This window comes from Sus scrofa, chromosome 1, assembly GCF_000003025.6.
Source record: "Sus scrofa isolate TJ Tabasco breed Duroc chromosome 1, Sscrofa11.1, whole genome shotgun sequence".
NCBI classification, from domain to species: domain Eukaryota; kingdom Metazoa; phylum Chordata; class Mammalia; order Artiodactyla; family Suidae; genus Sus; species Sus scrofa.
The window spans coordinates 252,119,559-252,128,740 of NC_010443.5; the positions used below are offsets into that span (position 1 = coordinate 252,119,559).

The 9,182-nt window shown below is 40.9% G+C and overlaps 1 long non-coding RNA gene across 3 annotated transcripts in view; it reads right to left on the bottom strand.

Annotated features, from left to right (window-relative positions):
- The window catches only part of LOC102160537, a 92,042-nt gene extending 83,644 nt beyond the window's left edge, over positions 1 to 8,398 (bottom strand). For 2 of the 3 annotated variants that reach the window (XR_002338983.1, XR_002338982.1), the window contains exon 1: positions 7,578 to 8,398. This is a non-coding gene — a long non-coding RNA (uncharacterized LOC102160537). Of the gene's footprint in view, positions 1 to 6,530; positions 7,084 to 7,577 lie in introns of those variants that run through there. The other variant, XR_002338984.1, reaches the window with a different exon arrangement.

A 9,182-nucleotide genomic window follows, 5' to 3' on the forward strand; every position in this document is an offset into this window, starting at 1 on the left:
CAGAACAGACTCATGCATAGATACTTTTTATATGGCAGATCAGCACTATAAATCAGAGGGAAAAGGATAGACTCGTCAAAAAATGGTTCTGGCCCTGCAATCCCACTCTTGGGCATATATCCTGACAAAACTCTACTTAAAAGAGACACATGCACCCGCATGTTCATTGCAGCACTACTCACAATAGCCACGACATGGAAACAACCCAAATGTCCATCAACATATGATTGGATTCGGAAGAGGTGGTATATATACACAATGGAATACTACTCAGCCATAAAAAAGAATGACATAATGCCATTTGCAGCAACATGGATGGAACTAGAGACTCTCATCCTGAGTGAAATGAGTCAGAAAGACAAAGACAAATACCATATGATATCACTTATAACTGGAATCTAATATCCAGTACAAATGAACATCTCCACAGAAAAGAAAATCATGAACTTAAAAAATAGACTTGTGGTTGCCCGATGGGAGAGGGAGGGAGTGGGAGGGATCAGGAGCTTGGGGTTATCAGATACAGCTTAGAATAAATTTACAAGGAGGTCCTGCTGAGTAGCACTGAGAACTATGTCTAGACACTCATATTGCAACAGAACAAAGGGTGGGGGGAAAAAATGTATACATGTAAGAAAAACTTGATCCCCTTGCTGTACAGTGGGAAAAAATAAATAAATAAATAAATAAAATGGTTCTGGGACCACTGGGCATCTACATGAGGAAAAATGAAATTAAGTTTTTCTCATGCACACAAAAGTTAGTTCTATGTGAACTGAAATCTAAATATGAAAAGTAAAACTATGATGTTTTTAAAATATAGGTATCCTGTATTTTATCTTATTTTATTATTTTATTTTTATTGGCCATGCCTGTGGCATGTGGAAGTTCCTGGGCCAGGGATCGAACCTGTGCCACAGCAATAACCATGCTGGATCCTTAAACTGCTGAGCCACCAGGGAACTCCAGGAATCCTATATTTTAGAATCCTAAATTTATAAAGAACTTGTATAAATCAATTTTAAAAAACATAACAAGCTATAGAAAAATAGATGAAAGTTCCAAACGGATGGTTCACAAAAGAGGAACTCCAAATAATAAACATAGGAAAAGATTTTAAATTTTATTGGTAGAAAGAAAAATATAAACCAAAAGTTATAATTATTTCAAAACGACTTCATTAGCAAACATTAAAGTCTTGACATTACCCTGTGCTGGTTAGAAAGTAGAGCAGTAAGAAATTTCATATACTGGAGTTCCCGTCATGGCGCAGTGGTTAACGAATCCGACTAGGAACCATGAGGTTGCAGGTTCGGTCCCTGCCCTTGCTCAGTGGGTTAACGATCCGGCATTGCCATGAGCTGGGTTGTAGTTTGCAGATGCGGCTCGGATCCTGCGTTGCTGTGGCTCTGGCGTAGGCTGGCGGCCACAGCTCCGATTAGACCCCTAGCCTGGGAACCTCCATATGCCGCAGGAGCGGCCCAAGAAATAGCAAAAAGACAAAAAAAAAAAGAAAAGAAATTTCATATACTGCTGGTAGAAGGTAAATTAGGATAACCAGCTTGGAAATTTGATTAGCATTACCTATTGATTTGAAAACAGTCAGACCCTATGCCCTGATAAGTCTGTTTCTAGAGAGTCTCATGGATATGCACAATGGGAAACATGTTACCAAATGCCCCAAATTAGAACCAGCCCCAAAGTTATCACTAAAATGGATTTTAAAATTATGGTACAGTAGGGGAGTTCCCATCATGGCTCAGTGGTTAAACCCGACTAGCATCCATGAGGATAAGTGTTCGATCCCTCACCTCGCTCAGTGGGTTAAGGATCCAGCATTGTGGTGAGCTGTGGTGTAGGTTGCAGACTCAGCTCAGATCCCATGTTGCTATGACTGTGGTATAGGCCAGCAGCTACAGCTCTGATTCGACCCCTTGCCTTGGAACCTCCATATGCCATGGGTGCAGCCCTAAAAAGGTAAAAATATGATGGTATAGTCATGCAATGGAATAACATATCACAATGAACGTGAAGCAACAATAGATAATCATAACATGATGGAAGAATCTCACAAGCATAACATTGAGGGGGGAAAAAAAGCCAGACACAAGATAATAACACACACCCTATGAACCCTTCCATGTAAAGTTCGAAACCAGGCAAACTTAACAATATTGTTTAGAAAAGCACATATAATTGGTAAAACATAATGAAAAAAAAAGATTATCAAAAAAATCATGATGTAGAATTCTTCTAAGGAGAAGGGAGAAAGTTATGAGTGGAGGTGGGGGAGTGGGGGTGATTGGGGAACACATAGGGAGTTCCTGAGATGCTGACAATGTCCTATTGTGTGTGTGTGTGTGTGTGTGTGTGTGTGTGTGTTTTGTCTTTTCAGGGCCGCACCGGTGGCATATGGAGGTTCCCAGGCTAGGGGTCAAATCAGAATGGTACCCGCAGGCCCACGCCACAGCCACAGCAACTCCAGATCCAAGCCATGTGAACGACTCATACCACAGCCCATGGCAATGCCAGATCCCCAACCCACCAAGCAAGGCCAGGGATCGGACCCACGTCCCTGTGGATACTAGTCAGATTTGTTTGCACTGAGCCACGATGGGAACTCCCTAATGTCCTATTTTTGAAATCAGTATGGTTTTTATACTCTGTGTGTTTTATTCATTAGCTCTACATATGTTTCATATGCACTTCTCTACAGGTATATAAAATATGAAAATAGAAAGGTTAATAATTGTTTGGGATTTTATTTTAAAACAAACTTAAGATATTTTGAGAAGCAATACAGTAGAGAGGTTAAAATGAGGCTCTGAAATTTAACCAACCTGGATCCCAACCCCAACCCCATCAATCAGCCCCTGACTTTGTACTGGTTATTGCACTGTTCTGAAAACCAGTAGATCTGACCTTCAACAAAAATGTCCATTAACAGATGGGTAGAAAAATTATGATATATCCATACCATAGAAGACTACTCAGAAATAAAAAAGAACAAACTATCAATATCAGAACAGATGAACCTCAAAAGTACTATGCTGTGGGCGAGAAAAAAGACGCAAGAGTATGTACTCTGTGACTGCCATTTATATGAAATTCTAGAACAGGCAAAACTAATCTGTCTTGACAGAGAGCAGATCAGTGGTTGACTGGAGATGAGGATGACAGCAATTGAGTGCAAAGGGGCATGAGGTGATAACCTCATTTTTTGCAGTGACGGAAATTTTGATTACACATGGATCTATATTTGTCAAAACTCATTGAATTGTGCACTCAAAGTGGGTGTGTATTATTACATGTGAATTGTAACTCAATAAAGTTGGTTTTTTTAAATTTAAAAATAAGTTCCCCAGGGGATGCTAATGGGCAGCCACAGCTGAGAACCACTGCTCTAAGGCCCAGTTCCCTTACCTGTGAAACTGTGATGATGACCACAATCATAACACCCAACTAGAAGGTTGTTATAAAGACAAAATATGATAATGTGTGCATGACTGCCTGGGATTCAGTGGCTTCCTCTCTTATTAAACTGCCCACTCCACTATGTTTTGAAGTTGGATTGAAACTGACTTTTTGAAGAATCATATGAAATAGATGGTATTTTTCAGAAATAGGATTTGATGACAATCTGGCTGCCAAGGAATTAAAGACAAGTACCCAGGGTGGTAAGCTCTGGGAGGGGGTGGGGGGAGGCAGGAGGAAGAGAGAAAAGGAAGCAGACCAGTCTTTTGACTTCAGCTATCTGGACACAATCTCTCACTCTCCGTTGTAATTTTCCAAGTTTATACAAGTGATTCAAAATCCATTGAAAGGCTTGGCTTTATGTTCGCTGGCCTCACTGTGGGTGGAATCTTAGAAATGCTAGTGTCTTGCAGATATAATGTTCTCTTTGTTTGAAGATTTTGTTTTCTAACCAAGGAAATAATTAATGGAGCTTGTATTCTCCCATCCCCCTCTATGATGATGTTCTAAACAGCTGGTACTTATTTGGGACATGATAATGGTTTTGCTTGGAATCCATGGTGATACAGTGTTTGTTTATTGTCATGAACATGTTATAAAGCGGATTTATGGTTTTCTAAACCAGTCAATAAGCATTGCATTAAGAATCTTCCTTTGTGAAGATAAATTTTTTGAAAATATAATTCTTAACCTCAGACATCCAAAACATCTTTCTTTCATTCAGTTAATGAGTTAGGCACCTCCAAGTCCAAAAATAATAATAATAATAATATTAACTATCTGGAATTCTTAGTAACATTAAATTTTCTTTGATTAAGGAAACGGGTTTTGCATTTTCAAAAAATGCTATAGTTGAATTACTTATTACGCCTATGCCCTTAAAATGTCATTGAGCAAACACACACTGACATAGAATGACCACTAAAAGAAAAAATGTGAAGAAGAGATGCCTTAAACATGCCTTAAACAAGAGAGGACCTTGTGGGGGTGGTGGAATTGTGGGGGTTAAGGGAATCTGTGGACTGGCTTGGCTCCCAGCTAGATTTCATCTGGACCACCTGTCAATGCCAAGAAAAATAAGAGCATTTTGCAGAGGCCGGTATCTCCAGTTCTCTCCTCTGACCTCCCTCCTTCCTGACCCTTTGACCCTCCCTGCAGGAGCCGCTCTGAGCAACTGTGCCCAGCACCTGGGAGGCAAAGAACTCTGCAGAGGCCAGCAAGTCAACATTCCGTGGCCAGAGAGTTCAACAGATTCAGCTGTTATCCTTCCACACCCTCCATCAAGGCTTGCACCCAGCCCCTCCTTCTTTACTACTGAACATTACAAGCCAGGCCCCCAGCTTCTCTTCCCACCCCTCCCCAGCCAGTCTCCCCTCTTCATCCCACCTCCATACCTCCCTGTGTGCAGGTCGCTACACTGTGCCTTGGGAAACCCTGATTCTCTAAGGAGGTAACGCTCTCTGGTCTACACCTGGAGCATTCCCCCAACAATACGAACCAATGGACTTACGAGCTTCCTTCCTAACCTGTCATTCCATGAGGCACCAACCTCAGATTGCCCCCTAAAGTCACCTGGACACAACCCCTTGGAGAGAACATGACCTCCTGCTCCCATCTGCCTCCCCATCTTTTGCCACGTGTCTACATCTAACTATGACCTTGTGGGAGGGAGGAAGAACTAGATGAGCCCATGTTCAGTTGTTCACCGTCCTATTATTTCTTCTCTTTTTATTATGAAAAGCTTCAAACATACCCTTAAATATAGTACAGCAAAATTCCCATGTCCCCAGCACTAACATCATGAGATGACAACATGTTACAATACTTATTTGACTCCATTTCTTTTCAACACCTTAATTTTTTTTAACAGATAAACACAACGAGCACTGAATGACTATCCCCATGTGAACACCACACCTACCCAGCACAGTGTCTAAGACACAGCACAAAGAATCACTTCCTCGGTAGTATTTATATAAGTTGATGAGCCTCCTTGAGTCCAAATCCTTCCTCTTTCCCTCTCTCCCTTTCTAATCTGCTGCTTTAGGATTTGTTTGGGTTTTTTTGTTTTTTGTTTTGTTTTGTTTTGTTTTAGAGCCTTGAGGCATATTGGAAGTTCCCAGGCTAGGGGTCAAATCAAAGCTACAGCTGCCAGCCTACACTACAGCCACAACAACGAGGGATCCAAGCTGCACCTGTGACCTATACCACAGCTCATGGCCACACCGGATTTTTAACCCACTGAGTGAGGCCAGGGATCAAACCCATATCTGCATGGATACTACCTGGGTTTTTAACCCACAGAGCCACAACAGGAACTCCCTGGATATATTTCTATCTGCACTGGTTGTTAATATTTTTTCTTGTAATATCTCGATATTTTTCTGGACATGTGCATCTCCCTATTTCCTTTTATTTTTCTTTCTCCTCACACCATTCATGCTGTCTTTCATTTAATAACTATTTCCTAAGCAACTACAGAGGGCCAGACACTGTTCTGTCCCTGAGGATATGTATCTTCCTATCTTTTTCTCTTTGTAGCTTTCTCTCTGCTCATACTTATTTTCCGACCATCTCTCTATCTGAATTTCTTCTCTTCCTTTCGTCATCTCCACACTTATCATTTCCTCTCACACTTCCCTCACCTGATTACAAAAGAAAATGGAGGTATTATTTATTGTGTTTTTACACTAGAATGATGTGTTCTCCATATCTTAATTTTTTTTTAGTAATAAGTAATTTCCTATGGAGTGATGCTCAGATTTCTGACAGCAGCACCAAGTCATCAAAGAACATCTTCCTTCTCCCCAATCGCCCTGTATCCCAATCATGTCTGACTAGTCTCTCTTCTCCCAATTCACTTTCAGACCTTTACTCATGCTGTTCCTCCCTCTATGAAATGCTCTCAACCAGGAGTTGTCAAGGTTCTCCGAAGACTTGGCTGCCACTGTCTGCTTTTCCACCCACGTTGCCAGCATTTAACATGACACACCGGAAGAGCTCAAGAAATGTCCATTGTGTTATTAAAAAATAAAAATAAAAACGAAGTTACTCACTACTTGGTACAGCATGTTTTCTTTCAGCTCATGAGTGCCATAGAAACCAATTCTCAGCTTACATTGACAGGTCCAGACAAAAAAAAAAAGAGCAAGTAAGAACTCATGACAATTGTCCTTCTGAGAAAGAATGAGGAACTCAGATTCTTCTTTCTCATGGGGTTAAAGAACTGTCAGAGGTGGAGTGAAGCAACTGCAAATAGTTTGCCTCCCTATTAATCCTTCAGGGGAAGAAAACCTGTTCTAAGTAGAAGATGCAACAGCTGCAGCTCTACCAGCGCATTCCACAAAAGTCACAAGAAAATGGATGAGAATTCAAATACTCTGTGATAACGTAGGTAGAAGCTGCCAAAGAAAAACACCAGGACAGGGGACTTGGAGACTTTTCCCCCTTAGGAAACGTATTAAACCACATACATCAGGAAGACCCAGTACATCAGAGAGAAGATGGCATCAGATGCTCCAGTGATGGCTTACGCAGAGTGTAAACGTCAAACAACCAGGCAGTTAAAAAATAATAATTACATGAAGAATGGCTAAGGAATGAGGTCCTACTGTGTGGCACAGGGAACGCTCTACAACCTCTTGGGATAAAACATGATGGAAGATAATACTAGAAAAAGAATGTTTATATATGTATGACTGGGTCACTATGCTGCACAGCAGAAATTGGCACGACATTGTAAATCAACCATACTTTAATTTTTACTTTAATTTTATACTTTAAATGAGATTTAAAAAAGGGAAAATAAAAGTTATAAAATTGTATTCCTATTAAAAGAATAATAATAATAATCTCCTCTAGAGCCCCCCGGGTCCAAGCTGGTTTCCAACACCTCGTGTGAAATCATTGACCAAGAGATAAAGCCCTTTTTGGCTTGCTTCTTAGGAGTTTAGTGATTAAGGTCAACTAGAAAATGAGTGAGAGCTGTTTGAGAAGATACACACGCCTATCAAAGCCATGTGCAGCCTCTTGGAGCAGCTGGATCTTCACAGGGTCTAAATAAACCACATCTTTAGAAAAGGACAGTATTTTGCAGCACTTACCTGCAGTGAAGTCCTTGGGTGCTTGTTAAAAATTCAGATTTCTGGACATCAACTCTTTTCTACCGAACCAAGTTTCACCCCGGGAGCAGTGGCTGTGTTGAATAATTAGGAGGTTTTAAAAAACAAAACTCTACGCTCCAGGCCCCACTCAGATTCTAACTAGTTTACAACACTTTTGTAAGCGCTCTCATTTCTACACTCAAAGATACAGCTTGTAAGGGTTAATTGCTTTTTTAGCAAGTTTTCTTGGTGATGACCACTTGGTAATGTCTGAGAAGAGGCTTAGAAGGCTTTCAGGTGAGCCAGAAAGCCACCTGCCCTGAGGTTTCTCTGCTCCGGGACCACCTCCCTTGCCCTCAGGTCTGAAGAACTACAGCCAATAACACCCTCCTGATGGTTCAGAGTCTCTGTCTTCAGTCCGGCCCAGAGTTGTTATACTGAACTTCCTGCTCCTAACAACTGCTTATACTTATCACATTATTTTGTTTTCTCTTTCCGAAGATTTGTGTCCTTTTTGATTTTACTAATTACTCTAACATACTCCTCTTGCGGAACTCTACTTGCTATTGTAAAAATGACTCACCATCCTTGTTTTCAATTTAGAACGAAAACAATCATAGCAAATGTTCTTAGGGCTTCAAGGTGGTGAATTTATTACTTTTCACTGTTCAGTTGTTTGTTTTAACTTTCTGTATTTTGAAGTTTTTCATAAGAAAATATTGTTGGGAGGGGGACTAGTTCCAAAGGTACAGAAGCCAAGAGAGTGAAAAGTAAATTCAGTCGTTCCCATCATGGCTCAATGGAAAGGAATCCGACTAGCATCCATGAGGACACAGGTTTGATCCCTGGCCTCGCTCAGTGGGTTAAGGATCCGGGGTTACCATGAGCTGTGGTGTAGGTCGCAGATGCGGCTGGGATCTGGTGTTGCTGTGGCTGTGGTGTAGGCCGGCAGCTACAGCTCTTGATTTGACCCCTAGCCTGAGAACCTCCATATGTCACGGGTGAGGCCCTAAAAAGACAAAAAAAAAAAAAAAAAAAAAAAAGGAAATTCCTCTCCTCTTCCGTCAATCTAACTCCCAGAAGGTAATCACTGTTAACAATGTCTTATTTATTCTACCAGAATTGTCTGTAAATATGCAAGCACATTTTTTTCTACCTGATAACAATATCACATGACATAAGTGCCTAAAAGCATACCAACAAGTCTGACCTTGCTTTTTTCGGTTATTGACATATCAGGAATGTCTTTTCTAATAAGTATGCAGAGCTCAGCCCATTTTTTTGGTTGCTATATAAAATTCCATTTCCTGAATATACATCAATTTGAGCAGTGCTTTGTTAAGAGATATATAGGCTATACAGGCAGTTTACAGATGCGGTATTTGTTTTGCTGACATACACATACGCAGTAATATCATAATGAATATCCTCATCCAGCTATCTTTTGATATTCATCAAGTACTTTTACAGGATAAAATCCTGGGAAGGAGGAGTTCCCATCATGGTGCAGTGGAAACAAACCGGACCAGGATCCATGAGGATACGGGTTTGATCCCTGGCCTTGCTCAGTGGGTTAAGGATCTGGTGTTGCCCGTGAGCTGTGGT